At 39.6% G+C, this 21,360-nt stretch overlaps 1 non-coding gene across 1 annotated transcript; it reads left to right on the top strand.

Annotated features, from left to right (window-relative positions):
- Positions 1-7,062: 7,062 nt before the first annotated feature.
- On the top strand, positions 7,063-7,184 carry LOC134488699 (small nucleolar RNA SNORA17). The gene has a single exon (XR_010067017.1). It is a non-coding gene; the product is annotated as a small nucleolar RNA SNORA17 (small nucleolar RNA).
- The last annotated feature ends 14,176 nt before the right edge of the window (positions 7,185-21,360 follow it).

Below are 21,360 nucleotides of genomic sequence, written 5' to 3'. Positions count from 1 at the left end.
GAAGATTGCAATCCTCAGCAGAAGTCTCCGGTGGATCCCATACCTTCCTCTGAATGGAAGGGATACAGTACTCTCTGGGCACAGAGGAACAGTTCAAGGCCATGTTTTATCTATCAGTAGCAAATTTCCATTATTAAGGAAAAATCTCTGTCTGTATGGCAGGGCTGGGGTATATTGCCAAGAGGCTGCGGGGTGGGGGGTGGGTTGCAATAAAATGGCTCTGCACACAAAGCCACACTGCAGTCCACTGTAGGAGTTACATAGGAAGAACTTAGCTATCCAGAGATAGGAAATGAAGGGCAGGAGTGCAAAGAAACCTTTTCCATGTGGATGAGCTGTGAACATTCACATAGATGGGAAAAAGTAAGGGAAGTAGCTTGCTGGAGAGGGGAGCTGAATTTGCCTTGAGTGGCCCAGGAACTGTATCTTGTGGCCCCTGAGTATAAGAAAGCTTAACAGCAGCACAGGGCTATCCTGCATTCAGCTTCATGATCATACCCCATTTGTGAGAGGACTTGGGAAACTGGCTTTTATGTAATGTGTCATGGTTGCTGGTTGGAATGAGCAAAGAGCTACAGCCTTTCCCCATCCCTTCTCATTCCAGCATCTCCCACCATCGCTTGGCTTTCCCCTTCTGTCCTACCCCACTGGCCCGTGACTTCCTAAAGATGTGGCTGCCACAGCATCTTGTCTCTAGGGGGTGCTGCAATTATTTTAAGCATGCCATGTTATAAAGATGGCACTCGAGAGGCCACAGTGGTTCCACTCCGACAAAGCAGCCACATTTCTATTCTGTTTTCCTGGCAAAGGAGGGTGAAATGTTAGAGATCCAGTGAGAGCTTATATTAAGTCTTCAGATAAACAATTCTCTCCTATAGTTTTCTAACTGAACTGTTGAAGAACTGATGTTCACACAGAAGTCTGGGAATAAAATTTGGTTAGCAAAGAATAAAGAAGAGACAAAAAAGGAGGATCATTAGTGTGACCTCAGTGGCCATGAATGACTAGTGATGGACAGTGATCGCAGAAAGAAGTCTGTTTGATTTGTTATAAGTATTACTTCCAGATTGAAACTGAGCAGCGTTCTTAATTTTGAATGTTTGTAACAGAGAACATAGTTTATGGAGCCAGCAAAAGAGAAGCAAGTCCAAAGTTTGCAGCCGATTAGAGAAAAGAATCTGTGAGTGCTTTAAGTAGATGCTGCCAGACCAGAATGCTCTTAGGTGCATTTCTGCACCACCATGCTTAAATATGTATAAACAGTTTGTGTCATTAGTATTCATGTAACCAAAGGGAACTAAGCTCTTATATGCCACCCCTGGATTTTCTTACTACTGTATGGCAGATAAATAGACAGGCAAGCAGTATGGAATCTTTGGGTTGCCAAACAAAAGATTGAGAAAAAAAAAAAGGAAACAGCAGGATATTGTATCAGACATGAAACATATGCCAGAATAGTAACAGCATTTCATTAGAATATTCTAAAAAAAAAAACAACAACCCAGCCCTTTTCATTTTCATATTATTGTAAAAGAACATTATAATTTAATATTAAAGGCAAAACTGAAATACTTTGGCCACATAATGAGAAGACAGGACACCCTGGAGAAGATGCTGATGCTAGGGAGAGTGGAAGGCAAAAGGAAGAGGGGCCGACCAAGGGCAAGATGGATGGATGATATTCTAGAGGTGACGGACTTGTCCCTGGGGGAGCTGGGGGTGTCGACGACCGACAGGAAGCTCTGGCGTGGGCTGGTCCATGAAGTCACGAAGAGTCGGAAGCGACTAAACGAATAAACAACAAACTTCCTTGAAATAAGGTAGAGATGGGAAGTTGAGTATTGGGTATGCTTGTGTTTTCCTTCTAACATGTTATAGCACATCTTTCCAGGCCAAGGGAAGTGATTTCATATAAACAATTTCTTAAACAGAGACAAGGCTGAGTAACACATAAGGAGGGGACACAGAATAAATCCTTAGCTCTCTATCTGCACCTTACATCCTTTGTGGTCAATAGTACATGTGCTAGAAAATCAGTGCCACTGTATTTGGACCTCCAAAGTTTAGCAGCTATATCACATTGCTATTTCATGTTTAACTTGTGGTCAACAGGGACATCCAGATCCTTTTCACATGTACCACTGCTGAGCTAGGTGTCCTCCATCCTATACTTGTATCTTACATTTTTTCCCATTCAAATGCAGAACTGAACATTTCTCCCTTTAGATTCCATTCTTTTCATTTGATTCCACTGTTCAAGCTTGTCTACTGTAGATCTTTTTGAATGTTCTCTTTCATCTAAAATATTAGCTACCATGCCAGCTTTGTGTCATTTACAATATTATTTAGTATAATATTGTCCCCTCAAATCCCTTAGTCAAGTCGTTGATAAAAATGTTGAGCAGCACATGGTCCAGAGCCCAGGTCTGACTGTGACATTGCACAGTCATTTTCTTCCAATGTTCCTGCTACTTCCACTTTGTTGATTAAATCCTTCCTTATAGTTACAGTAGAACCAAGTCAGGGATATTTGATCCCCATGTGTCTTGCTCTAGTCTCAGAAGAAGAATATTATTAGCAAGAAAAGTCAGGAATCTTGCTGAGAGAACATGCTTGGCAGAGTTTATTTCCCAGCAGATTTTGAGATACTTAAAACCCCATCATACTACTACTCATATAGATATGTGATTTTCTGTTAATCTTGGTATTTATTTACTTATTTTGAAAAATTGAAATTCCACCTTTCAAATCCAAGTCTTTTCAGGGTAGCCTACGACAGAATAAAATCACCCACTAAGATTCTAAACAATTAAATGCACAGTGAAACGCAGGAAGTAAAACACATAACATGAAGCTGACAGAACAATCAAACAATTATAGCAAAATTCCAAGTAGTTAAAAGTTTCTAAATATCAAATTTGTTTAAAAGCAACCCATTAATTGATTGAAATGTTAGGGAGGATAAAAATATCTTTGCGGAGTGCTGAGCAGTCAATAAAGTTGACGCCAGGCGTATCTCACTGGGAGGGGATGCCACAGTCAAGGATATGCTGGAGGGTTGAAAATGCCAACTTGGTAAGGTTGCAGCCAGTCAACCAATTGAATATAGCTCATATTGACCAATGACCACACTAAGTGAGAATGATCATGAAAGTTTTTGTTTCTTCAAAGCAACTGTTTTTAATAAGAGCTTGAGAAATCAGACTTTATCTCTTCACCCAGAAAAGTGTTACTTGTAATATGTCGGGCATTTATATGTAACCTCAGGCTTATGCTAAATGCATGTGAGCAGACCCAGTAATAAGTTGCCAAACCGCTTTTGCAACTGCTTCCCCGCCACTTAGTGTTTTTGCATTTCTCCCCACGTAGAAAAACTCTCCTCCAAACCAGGAGGTAAGAGTCATTTTGCAAGTAACCTCCTTTTGACAGCTTAAAAAAACTGGTTTTTGTGTGGCTTTGTTGAAAAATGCAGATCGCTCTTAGGCTTCTCATAGATCAGTGTATCCCTTTGCTTGCTCAGCACGTAACCAAGGTTGGAAACGGCTCTCATCAAAAGGACAAATTGAAACTAAGCTTCTACAGAAATAGATGCAGCTTGGGCTCTGCGGTGGGATCTGGCCTACCTGCTGCCATATTTTTTTCCAGTCAAAATGGTGATGAATGCTTGTAATTCCAAGCAAATTTTGACAGCCAAAGCAAGATGTGTGCAAATAACTTCTCAAAAGGCAAATATTTAATCTTAGCTTTAAGATTAAAGATACTGTGCAGAAGATAAGAAATAAATTGACCAAGAATCCTCAGTAAGGCTGAAGAAGGTTGGTAGGGGCCTTCTAAGCAACCAAAACCAACAGAGAGGGGAAACAAATAGAAAGTTAGGATAGACAAGCTTTGTCCACAGTAAGGCAATCTGCACCATTGCACTGGAAAGTCTGTAGATCTATTTGCTGTATGAAAAAATGTGTCCTGCCAAGACTGCTGAATGCCACAAAGGAAATAAATGGGTCATTTTGCAGTTATTGATTATATCTAGGAGGTGAATGAAATTGCAAAACATGGTTATCCAAATAAGTACAGTAGTTCTTTTTTGGACCAATTGTATGCCCTGATAACTGCCACATTATAGAGAGCATCTTTGCAAATAATAGCTATGCATTGTGCTTTAACATTAATAGATAATGATGTGTTAATGCAACTGTGAGCTCAGAATTTGCCTACAGAAGCTTCCAGAGCCTGCCTTAACTCCAACTTAACTGCATCTTGCAGGCACTGGAGAATAGAAGTTAAAGTACTCCATGGTTGGGTAAGCAGTCTTCTGCGCCAAGAGACATCTGTTGTAATTAGCTGTGTGTAAGAACTCTTCACAGAGTATTAAAAGAAATAGGAACCTTAAATATTTCTTCAGTGAAGATAAGGCTAAAGGAAGGAGCTGTTTCCCATGGGGGCCATACAGAATTAGGGAAGATGATTCAACATAGAGTGATCACTGAACTGAAGCCATTAGTGGACAGCTTAAGACTACAGAGAAGCCGTGCACTGAAAAAGAATATTATCTAAAATAGCTTTAATGAGCACGTTAGAGAAATACAAGTTATTGATCTTACACACTTAGCCGTCCCAAGCATAAAGAATTACACACTTAGACAAAGTAGGTTTACAAGTAAGAAGAAGAGTCTTACTGATTTATTTGGTTCAGTTACATCCATCTTCGGTAGAAAAATGATGTTCCTTGTTTCTTCCATTCTTTCCTAAACTTAATGAACTCTCAGCCCTCATTGCTGCCAAGAGCTGTGTGGAGAAAAGGGGGAAAAATCCTCATTCAAGGCCCAAGCATGTGGCCAAGACGGAGGGAGGACAGCAAAAGACCGCCCAGAGACCCTCCTTTGTGGGGGAGATAGGCGGTAATAAAATTTGACAAATAAATAAAAGCATGCTGCCTCCTCGGATGGTGGAAAGAGGAAGAAGGAGGAAGTGGGAGGGACAACAAACAGCTTCCTCGAGAAGCACAGAGAGATGCATCATGGGATCAACTCATCTATATGCTAATGAGGCATGCCGATTTGCCAGGATTTCCAACATGAACTAGCATACTTCTGTATACCAATAAGTCAGTTGCCCAGGAGAAATGACATCAATAATTACATATTTATAGATCTAAAACAACTATACAAAGCTATGAAAAAGAAAGAAGATTCTTCCTCCGATAGATATCCTGTCATGACAATTAGATTCTGGAATGTTCACACAGCTTAAAGCAGTAGTCAGTGTTTAAATTCGGCTAGATTCAAATTGTGACAAATTTTATTATGAAGACTCAGATGCAACTTAACATTCTTCAGAACCTAGCACCATAAGGGGTTTGTTTTTCTGGGTAAGATCCAACAGAGGTGCTGCATGTCAATTGTACTTTAGCACAAACATCTAACCCCAAGAATGATTGCACTTCCTTTTCCTTGTAGGAATAGGCCATTGGTAGGTATCCAGTGCTTCAGCTTTCAGAAGTGAAATAGTCCCATGGCCTACTTGATGTCCAAAGTAGACAACCTGATTTAGGACAACTAGACATTTCTTGGTCTTGAGTCCAGCCTCCCTGATATATTACAAAACCACTTCCAGATGCTGTTTGCAGGTAGTTGAAAAGGTTGTGTTTGTCTCATGGGAGCTCTAGGATACTACCAGAACAGTGCCTCATATGTGAAGGGGGTTCCAGTATAGCTCTTGCCCATGATTTACTTCTAGAAAGGTTGCCTGAACTGAGAATAAGCTTTACAGTGATTTTGTTCATACTGTACTTTTTTGGTCATTTTCTTGATGGGGATTTCAGCTTAAATCCCTGATATTTATGCTTCGGGCTATATGTTGTCCTCCATTTCATTGATATCTACAGAATATTACTGAATGAAATAACTCAAATATTCAGAGTGCAGCACCATGACTACATGGAAAATACTGTCTGCTTTAAGCATTGTCTTCACCAATCTAAGTTCCTATTTGACTGTGGAGCACATGGGTCAGCCATTCTTCCTGAGCCCAATCTATCTCACAGGATTGTGACAAAATGATGGGAGACTTCCATTTATGCTGCCTTGAGTTCTCAAAAGATAAGGTGGGATATAAATGCAATGCTAAATAAAACACAAACTAAGGAACACATTGTAAGATTTTAATAAAGTAACATGCCATATTTATCAAAAAGGACAGGCATAAATTTCAAATGATTCCCTCCAAGAATGGCTTTATAAGTCAAAATTAGCCCTTTGAGTTGCATCTAGAAACCCAGGATGGAAATACAAAACTGAGTATCCTCAGCATACTGGTAGCATTGCACCCCAAACCTCCTGATGGTCTTTCCCTGAAGCTTCATAAGTATGTTAAACAGCGGGGGGGGGGGAGGACCTATCCTGTGGCACCTTACAAGGGAGCAGCCACTAGGCCAACTTCTTTGCACACTTCCTGACTGAAACCACCTGTTGAGGTAGAGTTGGCACCACTGCAGAACAGAGTCTGCAATACCCATCATAATCTAGAAGTATACCATGATCAATACTACTGAAGGCCAGTAAGAGGTTCAAAGGAATCAGGCAGGGCACACTACTTCCTCATCTTGTTGGTTTCTGTGCTAACTAGCACGTTAATCAATGCTAGAAAAAAAATCTCCCACAAATGTGAGTATGTGACATGCTTATATATGTCTGTTTATGTACACATACATGCACCAGTCAGTGGTGACACTTCACAAAAAAGCAGGACCAAGATGAAAAAGAAATGATGCAATTACTATTGATTAAAATTGATTTCCTGCAAAATAAAGCCTCTCATTCATATAATCGATTTATCTTCCCACTGTATGTACACATATTAGTCATTGACTCTTACATAAATTACTCTTTCAACACACACACTCACACACACACGGCTGTGGAAATCTGGGCTCAGGAATCATAAACCACTAGATGCTTACTTTACATCAAGTCCCATGAGTTCACTGAAGTTCCTGGGAAGGATGCATTGGTTGCTGCTTTGTTTAGCTGATCTATTTAGCTCAGCTTATTCCATATAAACTGCATTGCAAACTGGGGAAGTGGGGTACTGATCTGTTTTTTCCTTTCAGTTTGCAAAAAGGAAATGGGATGTGGAAGTCTGTGCACTGGGCTATAAGCACTCAGAAACCTATACATGCTTATTCTGTAGTAAGTTGTTTCTTCCACTCCCAGATATGTTTGGGACTTAGGTAGGATACAGTCAACATGCTACCATCATTCTCCTCTCATTGTACCTCATGACTAGAGGATGAGTGCTTGCAATTGAAAGCCTCTTTATCCATGGCAACCTCCCACTGATTGAGAATCCTAATCTCCCATGGTGCTCATTCACATGAAGAGCCTTTATGGATAGAGGTGGCTCTTCTGAGCAGATCTTCACCCTCCAGATGTGGAGGGGTACAAGACCCCTTGAAGTAATGCAGTGGCTTCTTCTTGTCTTCTCCTGCCTCCATTTTAGCAACTTGCTTTCATTATTTACACCTCTAAACCATTTGTTATTTTGCTTAATAGTATATTGCTACATTCTCAGTAAGATGTTTTGCCTGATTCACAGGTAATTTAGGGAAAAAACCTTGTAGTCTTGCTGGGACATACGTATGGTATTATGGTTATCAAAATATGAACAGTGCTTATTAGAGTATACTGCAGTGCTTTCACTACATTTCATTGATGTATTTATATACCGACTTTCTAAATAAGCATTTTTTCCAGAATTCATGAATAACCAGGCTAGAAACCAGGAGACTGAGAGTTCTAGTCCCACCTTGGGCATGAAAGCCGGCTGGGTGACCTCCGGCCAGTCACTCTCTCTCAGCCCAGCTCATCTCACAGGTTGGTTGTTGTGGGGAAAACAGGAGGAGGAAGGAGTATTAGATATGTTCACCACCTTGAGTTATTTATAAAAAATAATAAAGGTGGGATTAAAAAATCTAAAAAAAACCCCAGGCATATTAAGTTAGTGATAATCATCTCCCATGTTAAATTCCCATTGAAACTATCAGGAATAGAAAACAGAAATATTGTCTATATTTCTAAAAATATATAAAAGTCAAATTTTACTGATATTTATGACTTACGGAATAAAGTGTTGGAATACCCAGTAATGGAACATCAATTTTAAAAAAATGTTAAGTTTGTCTCTTTGGACATAAATCTCAAATGAATCTATCAAAAGATTTTATTTTGAGTTTATTGGGCTCCTCATATTATATATCAGAAAGGATGGACTCTTAATTTTCTTTGTTGGTGATGTCAGAAATTTGAGCGTACATTAACCCATGGTTGGGTCACATCAGGTTTTAGTTTCTTTGGGGAACAATATTGTAACATATATTAGTATTTGTATGGATAAATGTTTTCAAGCTAAAGATGTCAATGTTATCTTCAGTTATATTCCAAAGTTGTGGAATCTGACTGTTTTTGAGGAATATTGGTAATATTGAGCATGGGGAACAGCCAATAGAATTATATTGAAAGACTGGAATAGTACTATTAGCCTGATAATATCGCTATTATCAGATAGCAAAGTCTAGGTTCAAGAAATGTGTAATTTATCCATTTTTGAAATGGCTATCAAAAAATGACACATACATTTCTATTTAGCATAGATTTCATAATATTTTACAAGAATAGACATTTGTGTGTGTAATTTAACATAAACAAGCAAACAAACAAATAAATCTTTATTATGTCAAAGACCAGCATAAGGAGGGTGGGGTACAGTCAGTTAAAAGCATAGCAAATACATTAAAATCTAATATAAAAAGCTAAAACACAAAAGTCTAAAACAAAAGGGGAAAAAAGAAAATCTAGAGGGAAGGGTAGAAGTATTAGATGGGTGTAGGGGAGCATAAAGATTAGTGTATCTGTAAGTAATTAGTGTGATTATTATCACACTAATACTCTAGTGTGATAAAATAAATGCTAGTTTATGGCCATCATCTGGTGAATTGCTGCGCAGAACCTGGCAACATTGCACATTGTAGCAGGGTTGGTATCTGACAGCAGCAGGGAGGTGTAAAATTGTCCTGAGTGCCCTGGGTATTTATACAACAATGGTAAGATGAGGCTAGTATGAATGTCTCTGTAGTACAGGCACTGGAGATGCACATGCTCTGTTGTTTCTGTGCGTCCAGAGTCAGAGGGGCATTGTCTCTCCAGGTAAGGAGTCTTCCTGTACCGGCCTTCAAGGACAGCTTGAAGGGGAGAGTGTGATGTTGTGCCAGAGTAAAGGCCTTCCGATGATTGGTACCTCGAGTTTAGTTAAATGTGTCATATGGGATGCAGAATACCTGCTGGATTCACTGGCAGTAAAAGTTGGGGTCCTGGCTAGATGCAATTGGTGCTCTGTGTCTGCTACACACTGTTTAATGAGTGCTTTGGCCTGATTGTATCCCATGCTGAGTAGAAGACCTGGAGAGAAGCCCAGGGATGAGGTTTTAGTTGCCACTGCCTCTTTCCATGTGGATTGAAAATCATCACTCATAGTTAAAGGGGCAAGGCCAAGGGGAAAAAGGGATAATCTGAGCCAATAGTTGAGTATGACCTCCCACACCCTAGACTCCACTTTCATGAGGCCTGTCTCTAGTCTCAGGGTGGCATTAGAGACACGTTTTGGGACTTGAAGGGCCTTTCTTAGAAATTTGGATTGCACAAGTTCCAATGGAGCAAAATTGGAGAAGGGGCCAAAGTGGGCACCATACAGGAGTTGTGCTATAGGTTTGGCTTCGAATAATTTGACTGCTGCAGGTATATAATCGGAGGAGGAGGAGTCTGAAGACCTGGTTCTGCCACCTCGCTTGGGGCGGAGAGGGGAATAGATCGACATGGGGATGGCTGCTATAGACTACTCCTCCCATACTTGGGCTGTTTTAGATTCTTTTGCCACTTGGACTTTTTATTTTTTACTCTTATTTATATTATTTATTGCTGTAATTTTATATTGTATATTCTATTCATTGTATTATTGTTGTTTTAATTGATTATTGTAAACCGCCCAGAGTCCCCCGATGGGAGGAGATGGGCGGGGACAAATTGGATAGATAGATAGATAGATAGATAGATAGATAGATAGATAGATAGATAGATAGATAAAGGCCACCTCTTGACTTGAGGTATTTAAGAATGGCAGATGAACTCCTCTGTGCAATTTCAGCAACAATTTAATATATTTTTATTAAATTATTATATGAATATGTGATATATTTAGGTGATTTATAGTAACTTAGTAGGTTAATCTTTTAGAATTTTTTTCTATTTGTTTTTCTGTTTGCTTATTTTATTTTTGTTTGCTTCAGTATTCATAACTAATTAATATATTGGATGTGCGTATATGACTATTTTTCTTCTAACTTGTGTATTGGTTTATCCGTATTTCTTTTTTAAAATTGCGATCACATTTTTTAAAAGAAACTATGTTTTTTGTGATAACTATGTTCTTTTGTGATGACTTCTAATTTGACTAATTTGTCCCATTAATTGCAATCCATTGATTGCAATTAATGACAAGATTAATGATTGTATTGATGGAAGACAAGTTCATCAATGAATCCCCAAGGAAGATGAGATAATATCTGAAGATTGCTTTGCCAGTTTTGGAAATTGGAGAATCTTTTCCTAGGCACTTTATTTGTTCAAGTTAATATTTTATTTTGCTAGGATAGCATTTATTTTTAGGTCTTGAATTGTAATTTTATGTTTCTCAGAAACATTATTAAACATTTATAACTTTATATGATGATGTAGTAAACATCAAGACTTTACCAAATCAGCATGGTATCAAATTTAACCAGCATAAACTAGTAAAGTTAGAAAAAACACATTCCTTCACACACATACCCCTTTAAAAGTCCATATCTTTTAAAATATTATCTTTGGAAATGGATTCAACTGGGGATAACAGACTAATGCATAGAAAAGTGACTGTAGAATGTGAGCCGCTTTGTTCAGATTTTGTTTTTCTAATGCAAAATGCACACAATTGTAGTTTTGACCTACGGTATAAAGTTCTCACCACGTTACCCTTTAAGGACAGAAGAACAAGCCTGTCTACTTGCTGTGCCGTAGTGCAGAATAAAATCTCAGGCAACCTCGACAGACATGCCTCCACATACATGGTGAGATAAATGGTCAGTTCTGATTTTCTTTCTGGGATACTCCCATTACCTTCCATCGTAAAAACCCACACAAGTCTTCCCTTCTGCTTCAGTGTTTTTTTTACAGGCAGCCATGAAATCCACTACTGCATTCAAATAATGAGTCAGGAGCTGGTTTTCTTTCTTTTGGATGCCTTCTTGGAGTGATGTTTTGGGAGACCTTTAGAAAACAAAAGTAAGAGAAAAACTAAGCAGTGCGTGACCTGAACATGGCTATGAATGAGAACATGTAAAATCTGAGAATTAAGGATTTTCTGCTTTGCTGTGGGAACAGCTTACATAACCACCTTCTACATCATGAATGTTTTACTTTTTTTCCAAACAAAACAAACAGGAATGCCTTTCCTGCTGCCTGCAACTTCATGCAGTGCTCTAGAAACTTAGCCCCTTCGTATGCATTCTTGGAACTGCTGCCCATCCTATGATGTCAGTTTATTTGGAGGGCTGAATCATGGTTATTTTGACTTTGCACCAGTTTACCTGGAATGAGAGCAAAGCTGGACATTTTGGCAATAGAAGAGAATATATGTAACTCATGGTTGAAGAACGTCATCAGTGCTAGTGAGCGCAGGGTTTGCTCCCTGTTTATATAGTGTTGGGGGGTGTGGTTTTCTCCTTGGTGGTTTTTTGGTTATGAACCCAGTGGCTGGGTTCATGCAACACAATAAACCCTAAAACTTGATTTATAAACCACAGTTGCTGTGTTTACATAAAATGCTGTGTCTGAACAAATAAACCGTATCCTGCTCATTTGAGAATGCTCATAATATGGTTCATAGAGATGCTAGTACAGTGGCTGGTGGGGTTTTACAATATGCTGAATCACAATCAACCCAGCCCCATTTAACCTAGTGAAAGTATATTGTATGAACCCAGCTGATCCAGTTCCAAGCAGGCCTACCCAAAATTGGCCTGAAGAGACAGGAGGCAAGTATAAATCTCCTCACCATTGCATTCTGTCCTTTTTCCATCTGTCCTGCATCTTACCTATTTGCACTGACAAGATTGAAATCAGCAGCCTCTTCTCCAACATAACAGATGGGCAGCAATTGTAATTATACAGTACTTAATTCAACGATGGTTAAATGAAATAAAATTTTCAGATTGAATTAGTTCCTTAAACCATAAAGTAACCATGCTGGCTAGATTTGCACAGTATAGTCACAAACTAGCCAACCATGTTTTAGAGTAAAGTATTATGCTAATCCATCCAATGTTTAAAGGAACATGCCTGTGGTCAAGGCTGATTGTTTTGCTACAGTATCTTTTATGTGCTTTCTGGGAGAGCCATATCATAAATAACTAAAGGACCAGGATTTGAAATGCATCATGGATGAGATCCAACAGTATTATATGGAAGTCTCTGTATGTTGCCTTAATTTCAACCTAACTTATGGAGTAATTTAGATAGTACCCCAAAATTCCCTGGAAATTTCTTGTTCTAGGCTCAGATGAAACATGCAATTTAGATGATGGGAACTGATGAAACAGTATGGAAAAATGGTTCAGCCAATGGACAGGGCCTGGAGAGATCCAGATTCAAATCTCCATTTGATCATGGAACTTGTTGGGTGACTGTGGGCTAAATTTCAGTTCAATATATTTCATAGGGTTGTTGTGTTGGTAAAATAAGGGAACCTTCTTGTGTGTGATGTTTGGGTTCCTAGAGAAAAGGCAGGATATAGATTCAATACATCAATTTTTAAAATAATATACCTATGGTTATTTGGATCCAATGAATGGTATATTCTAGTTTTTCTTATGTCTCGGATTACATCTCACGTAACCACCAGGCTGGAATTTAAGTCCATCACATTTGGAGAGAGCCAAGTGAGAAAAATTGAATTTTGCTGTCTATAATCTGAGTCTTCAACATGGCACCCAGTGTCACTTATAGTGGTAACACTCACCCTACTCTTGGTTCCTTGGTGTACTGCAAAGCACCATTTGCAAGCATAACACAGACTAGGGAAGTATCCTTAGAAAGTAAATAGTAGGTGGATGCAGTTTATAGTACTTGTTGAAAATGTGCCCTCCTGCTCAGAAAAAAAAGTAAGCCAAGGTGGAAGAGAGGCTGGAGGACAAATTTTATTAGTTTGGTTTATGGTAAAATGGATGTTCTGTATTTGGTCACACTCACCCTAATCGTTCTTTTGTTAGAGTCCTCATAACGTATTTCAATAAATTGAATCCACTATTTGGGGGACACCTTGATTACCTTATCTGGAATAAGAAAGCATGCATTTATTTATCTCTGCATTTGTGGAGTATGGAGTCAAGTAATACTATGGGGCACTGAGGCCTTCAAATCTGCTGAAGCCCTACCACCTTTGGGAATGTTTCCAGATTTAATCCACTTGGTGGGGAATTATGGGAATTGCAGGTCCAACACATCTGGAGGTTGCCAGATTAGGGAATGGTGGGTTTATATGCTACATTCTTGGGCTCATTAACATGGAAGGTTTCTGGTGCTACCAATCAAAAGTTTTTATGCAGCCATTTAATCTTTTCTTTCACAATATATATATTTTTTTTAGGGAAGGAAAGAAGAGGCAGGGTTGTAACTCAATAAAAGCCCGAAAGTGTCCTCATCTGGCACTTATTCTCAAAACCAAGAAGATGAAGGTGTTATTAGTGGCTGGCTAAGAGAGCATTTCTTCAGCAAAGGATCATTACCTTGTCGTGGTGCTGGAGCTTGAGCACCTCAATGATGCCATGAGCTAAACCGTGAAGGGCCACCCAAGACGGGAAGGTCATGACAGAGAGGTCAGACTAAATGCGATCCCTGGGGAAGGTAATGGCAACCTACCCCAGTATTCTTGCCGTGAAAACTAAATGGATCAGTACAACCAGAGATATGTCGGTATACCATCGGAAGATGAGACCCCCAGGTCGGAAGATGGTCAAAATGCTACTGGGGAGGAACAGAGGATGAGTTCAACTAGCCCCAGACGTGATGACGCAGCTAGCTCAAAGCCGAAAGGACGGCTAGCGGCCAACGGTGCTGGTGGTGAACGGCGAATCCGATGTTCTAAGGATCAACAGACCAGTGGAACCTGGAATGTAAGATCTATGAGCCAGGGCAAATTGGATGTGGTTATTGGGGAGATGTCAAGATTAAAGATAGACATTCTGGGCGTCAGTGAACTGAAATGGACTGGAATGGGCCACTTCACATCAAATGACCACCAGATCTACTACTGTGGACAAGAGGACCACAGAGGAAATGGAGTAGCCTTCATAATTAATAGTAAAGTGGCTAAAGCAGTGCTTGGATACAATCCAGAAAATGATAGAATGATCTCAATTCGAATTCAGGGCAAGCCATCTAACATCACAGTGATCCAAATATACGCCCCAACCACAGATGCTGAAGAAGCTGAAGTAGAGCAGTTCTATGAGGATCTGCAGCACCTACTGGACAACACGCCTAAAAGAGATGTTATTTTCATCACAGGAGACTGGAATGCTAAGGTGGGCAGTCAAATGACACCTGGAATTACAGGTAAGCATGGCCTGGGAGAACAAAACGAAGCAGGACATAGGCTGATAGAATTTTGCCAAGACAACTCACTCTGCATAACAAACACTCTCTTCCAACAACCTAAGAGATGGCTTTATACATGGACTTCACCAGATGGACAACACCGAAATCAGATTGACTACATCTTTTGCAGCCAAAGGTGGTGGACATCTATACAGTCAGTAAAAACAAGACCTGGAGCTGACTGCAGTTCAGATCACAAGCTTCTTCTTGCACAATTTAGGATCAGACTAAAGAGATTAGGGAAGACCCACAGATCAGCTAGATATGAGCTCACTAAGGAATATGCAGTGGAGGTGAAGAATAGATTTAAGGGACTGGACTTAGTAGATTGGGTCCCGGAAGAACTCTGGACAGAAGTTTGCAACATTGTTCTGGAGGTGGCAACAAAATACATCCCAAAGAAAGAGAAAACCAAGAAGGCAAAATGGCTGTCTGCTGAGACACTAGAAGTAGCCCAAGAAAGAAGGAAAGCAAAAGGCAACAGTGATAGGGGAAGATATGCCCAATTAAATGCAAAATTTCAGAGGTTAGCCAGAAGAGATAAGGAATTATTTTTAAACAAGCAATGCGCAGAAGTGGAAGAAGAGAATAGAATAGGAAGGACAAGAGACCTCTTCCAGAAAATTAGAAACATCGGAGGTAAATTCCAGTCAAAAATGGGTATGATCAAAAACAAAGATGGCAAGGACCCAACAGAAGAAGAAGAGATCAAGAAAAGGTGGCAAGAATATACAGAAGACCTGTATAGGAGGGATAACAATATCGTGGATAGCTTTGATGGTGTGGTCAGTGAGCTAGAGCCAGACATCCTAAAGAGTGAGGTTGAATGGGCCTTAAGAAGCATTGCTAATAACAAGGCAGTAGGAGATGACGGCATCCCAGCTGAACTGTTCAAAATCTTGCAAGATGATGCTGTCAAGGTAATGCATGCTATATGCCAGCAAATTTGGAAAACACAAGAATGGCCATCAGATTGGAAAAAATCAACTTATATCCCCATACCAAAAAAGGGAAACACTAAAGAATCTTCAAACTATTGAACAGTGGCACTCATTTCACATGCCAGTAAGGTAATGCTCAAGATCCTGCAAGGTAGACTTCAGCAATTCATGGAGCGAGAATTGCCAGATGTACAAGCTGGTTTAGAAAAGGCAGAGGAACTAGGGACCAAATTGCCAATATTGCTGGATAATGGAAAAAGCCAGGGAGTTTCAGAAAAACATCTATTTCTGTTTTATTGACTATTCTAAATCCTTTGACTGTGTGGACCATAACAAATTGTGGCAAGTTCTTAGTGGTATGGGGATACCAAGTCATCTTGTATGCCTCCTGAAGAATCTGTATAACGACCAAGTAGCAACAGTAAGAACAGACCACGGAACAACGGACTGGTTTAAGATTGGGAAAGGAGTACGGCAGGGCTGTATACTCTCACCCTACCTATTCAACTTGTATGCAGAACACATCATGCGACATGCTGGGCTTGAGAAATCCAAGGCTGGAGTTAAAATCGCTGGAGGAAACATTAACAATCTCAGATATGCAGATGATACCACTTTGATGGCTGAAAGCGAAGAGGAACTGAGGAGCCTTATGATGAAGGTGAAAGAAGAAAGTGCAAAAGCTGGCTTGCAGCTAAACCTGAAAAAAACAAGATTATGGCAACCAGCTTGATTGATAACTGGCAAATAGAGGGAGAAAATGTAGAAGCAGTGAAAGACTTTGTATTTCTAGGTGCGAAGATTACTGCAGATGCTGACTGCAGTCAGGAAATCAGAAGATGTTTAATTCTTGGGAGAAGAGCAATGACAAATCTCGATAAAATAGTTAAGAGCAGAGACATCACACTGACAACAAAGGTCCGCATAGTTAAAGCAATGGTGTTCCCAGTAGTAACATATGGCTGTGAGAGCTGGACCATAAGGAAGGCTGAGAGAAGGAAGATCAATGCTTTGGAACTGTGGTGTTGGAGGAAAATTCTGAGAGTGCCTTGGACTGCAAGGAGATCAAACCAGTCCATCCTCCAGGAAATAAAGCCAGACTGCTCACTTGAGGGAATGATATAAAAGGCAAAACTGAAATACTTTGGCCACATAATGAGAAGACAGGACACCCTGGAGAAGATGCTGATGCTAGGGAGAGTGGAAGGCAAAAGGAAGAGGGGCCGACCAAGGGCAAGATGGATGGATGATATTCTAGAGGTGATGGACTTGTCCCTGGGGGAGCTGGGGGTGTTGACGACCGACAGGAAGCTCTGGCGTGGGCTGGTCCATGAAGTCACGAAGAGTCGGAAGCGACTAAATGAATAAACAACAAGAGAGCATTTGGTACAATACTTAATGTTTGTTATTTAAGGGGGGATTTGAAGTATAATAAACATCCACAATAACTTGGAGACAATAGTAGATTGTGCAGGCATTATAGAAAGAGATAGAAAAAAGCTCTAAATGGACCCCCTTCCAAAATATCAGACTTCAAACAGCTCAGATTTATAGAAAGAATGTTATTCATTTTACAAGTGGAGTACCTTCTACTTCACTGTCTTTTTTTAATCCAGTTATTCCCATTAAAATGAATGCATAATTGCAGAAAGTTTCTACCAGGCAGCTTTATTTGCTGTGGTTCCTTAAGTTTACACAGTCAGTTGAAATGATAAGTACAAGAGTCATTTAAACGCATTCTTGTTACGGAATTGGGATTCCTGCAATGGGCTAATTCAAGGCTGCACAGCTAGTGAAAAAGGAATGCTGATTCTATTAAAAGAACATAAATATCTCCTGTGAGATCTGATCCAATGGGAGATTTAATGCAGATTAAAGTGTACTTCTGCCTGGGTGGGAGACTTCTAACACTGAAGCTATTTTACACAAGGTGCATCTCAGTAAAGGAAGTGTGCCCTGTCCACTCTTCCCTGTTGGCCTAGCATGGAACCAGGATCTGGACTGAAGGAGGAAATAGCTAAAAGGAAGAAATCTGGAAAATCTCCTATCTCTTTAAGAGGTTTGCAGTCACAGAGGAACATATTACTAACCATCTGATCATCTTTCTGTAGAATAGAATAACAGGGGCCAGGGGGTCACTCTTAAATGCAGCAAGCTAAATATCTATTTCCCTTTAGTACCTTTCAGATGTACAGTACTAATAGCTTTGTACCAGTATAGCCTAGCAATCAGATAGAGGAAAAGCAGTTTCCTCAAAAGCCCAGAGTCCCTCTGGTGGGAGGAGATGGGCGATGACAAATTTATAAATAAATAAATAAAATTATGCTTGGCTTGGGGGAGTATATAGAAGAGGTGTAACATGTTCTGCATTTTATAGTGTGCTGCTACAACAGGCCTGCCCTGATCTGCTCTCTTATACTGTGAGAAGTCTCTGTTTAAAATGACTTATTTGACAGCATTGAGCCTTTTATTGCTAGTGAAGGAAGTTTGTCAGGTGATGAGCTTTGAAAGAGCAAATTTAATTTTTTTTTAAAAAAAGCTATAGGACTAATACAGAAGCAGATTCTCCAAATTGTAGACAAAATTGTAAACCTTTTTTAAGAAAGGAAAAATGATAAATTCCAAGTTGTATTATTATTGCATCTTTGAAGGCAGGGTTCAACCTTGGGATGTGGGCAACAACAGTGATAAATAAGAGCCATATTTCCCTTTGAGAGTAGGTTAATTTTCATGGAAAATCAATCAGAATTTTTTATTTCAAAAATAAAGTATTGCCTATGCTTCCAAGCTTAGAAAGAAAGAAGTTTTATGTTACACCTGTGCAAGGGGTATCAATTTCCTATATACCTGTGGCTCTCAGGAGAACTGGAGACTCTAAGGGATATCACACTAAATATGGCTATTTAATAATATGTTTTACCTAGTCCTAGCTCATCAGTCTCCAGTTACCTGAATAATTTTTAGCAAGTAGTGGTTGTTTCCATGTAAGAAGGTAAAGGTATTTCAAAATTCATGCTTGTATATTCTTGCATCCTTCCCCTCCCCTCCCCATTAAGTTAAAGTTGTGGGCATTAATTTAAATGGTTTCATGTGCAAGACTAAGTTGTGCTGATGGGTGAAATATTAGAAGTAAATAATGCTCAAGGTAGTAATCATGCAGCATCTTTCATAAATTTCATGCATTGCAAGCCCCAAGAGAAGCCACCCCTTTAAAAAGAAGTGGGAAGCATATAAATAAATATTTAATTGTGGTTAGTTGAATAAATAGTTCATATTATGTTATTAAGATCTTTGTGCAATTATGATGCATTTAATAAACTATCTTACATCATTTGGACTAATATTTTTCCTTCTACTACATGCACCTCACCAGGAAAAATAGTTTGAGAGGGCTTAAATCATGCTAAGTGGATTATACAATATTGGTTTTGGGGGGGACAATGGTGGTGACCTCCTTGGACTCCAATAATCAAAGAAGCCCCAGCCAAAGTATGCTTCAAGAAGTGAAATGATTGGGTGGCTCAACATTTTTCATTTAGGGCAGTATAATAATCAAGATATTATCCCTATTTATTTCTGCATACATTGCACCATTTTAGATTTCAGAAAAGGGCACAAATAGATCTTAACTGGTAGGGAGATGGGGAAAGGGCTTAACAATCTATTTTTAGATCAAACTAGAAAGGAAGAATGTAAAAGACAAAACATACCCCGTGATGAACCTAGACATTTGGGTGCTTCAGGCAAAGGATATAATGGGAAATGAATTTACATCAAGGTAGATACATACCTAAACCACTGAGGTGAAGAAAGCAAAGCATTTTCTTGTTAAAATCACTGAAGAATGGCTATGGTAGACTGGCACTAGTAAAAATGCATCCATGGGTTGTACCACCTACAGTCGCTATGGTAACAATGAGGCTATTGTTGTGTTGCACCCTGCGTTCCACATATTTTGCAATGATATTCCTTCTTTCTCAGGTCCTTTGCATCGCAAACTAACTGTTGACCCTCAAGGAAGGTCACCTGGGAGATCCAGAGCATGTCTTACCCTGTCCATGTCAGGGAAAGAAGGGGATTTGCAACCTCCCCTTTCACAGGGTCTCACTCATTATGGTTTCAATGAAATATTACTTTAGGTTCCTGATGGCTGAAGGTTGGATGGAAGATGTTTTGCTACTAGGAACAGTGGCTTTGTTTTTATAAGTGGCCCTCTGTGTAGGGAAATCAGAGCAAAAAAAATCATCCTATTTTATCCTCACAAAGGCCCTGTAAAGGAGGCTGGATCAGCAGAAATGAGATGTCACGGAGAGATTTGAATCTAGGCTTCGTTCAAAACTGTCCATTGTATATCTTTCCTTTACTGCTTGAAGTGTTTGTGAAATATTTATATGCTTGCTTATTCAGTTAAAAGTATGTTCAGCCTTACTGTTTAAACAACAACCAAAACAAAACAGAAGACAATAATTAGTGACATTACAGTTTCAGGCCAGTTGGCAAGGGAGACAGCAGACATCTCTTCTATAAATATAAAGCACAAACCCCAAGGGAGAAGATTACAATCCAGCACAGAAGTGGAAACCTGGATCTTCGGGTGCTTGTGGGAATGATTCCCGGCATCCCAAATGTTTGCCCTGCTGGCTAGGGCTGCTGAGTGCTATAAGAAAGCAAAGGGCCAAAGGTTCTAGACAAAACATGAAGGCACAGTTCCATACTGTGTTTAATCCTGATATTACATAGTTTATACAACTAGCAAGTTTGAACTCAACTTTGCCACTTGGACTGGGCTGCATTTCTTTGCTGAGAGCTGGGTTTATTCAAAGTAAACTGGTTGTGGGAAGAGCCAGAGCCAAGTATGGTTAGCTATGCTTCTTTTTGTGCTACTTCCTGCTTCCTATCCCTTCCTCTTCCTGTGCTGATCTATACTGAGCAGTAGTTCTCCAAGTGATCAAGCAGATTTTCTCCTGCATTTCCTGGAGGTGGCCAGGACCTTCTGATATCAAATGTAGGCTCTGTAATTGCCCATATTCTTGTGTGGGGACTTCTTCAAAAAGCATCTCTAAAGGCTGGTTTCATTTACAGGCTTTAGATTAGGTTTTAAATGTTGGGCAAATTAAAAATGCTTAGGTAACTGAAAATTGATTCATTTGGTGGTATTCAAGAGCATACTTAAATGGTGCAAGGAACAAGCTGGCTTCCACTGCAGAAGATCATGCTGTGAACTAATCTTTACAATGTATTATTGAATAGAGCCTTGAATTCCAATGAGTGCTGAGGATCAATTCCATCGACTTCAAAAAGTCTTTTGACAGCGCACACAGAGAGTCATTATGCAACATTGTCAGGAGCTATGGCATTCCCCAGAGATAGGTCAATATTTTCCAGAGTCTCTACCTGAATGCCAGTTGCTGCATAAGGACTGACAGAAGCACTATGGAGTTCTTCAACATCAACACAGGAGTTCAACAAGGTTGTATTCTGTCACCATTTTTGTTCATTTTGGTTGTGGACTTTGTTCTGAAAAGAGCCATGAAGCAGCCAAACTTTGGAATTCCATGGAAAAATACTTCTTGGCTTATAGACCTCAGTTTTTCAGATGATATTGCACTACTAGCAGAAACCAGAGAATGCCTGCCAGGCTTGACTGATAAGCTGGAAATTGAGGCTTCTAAAGTTGG

Source organism: Candoia aspera, chromosome 1 (assembly GCF_035149785.1).
Source record: "Candoia aspera isolate rCanAsp1 chromosome 1, rCanAsp1.hap2, whole genome shotgun sequence".
Classification (NCBI taxonomy): domain Eukaryota; kingdom Metazoa; phylum Chordata; class Lepidosauria; order Squamata; family Boidae; genus Candoia; species Candoia aspera.
The sequence above is the reverse complement of the archived record's forward strand: the minus strand, read 5'-3'. Positions and strand labels throughout refer to the sequence as shown.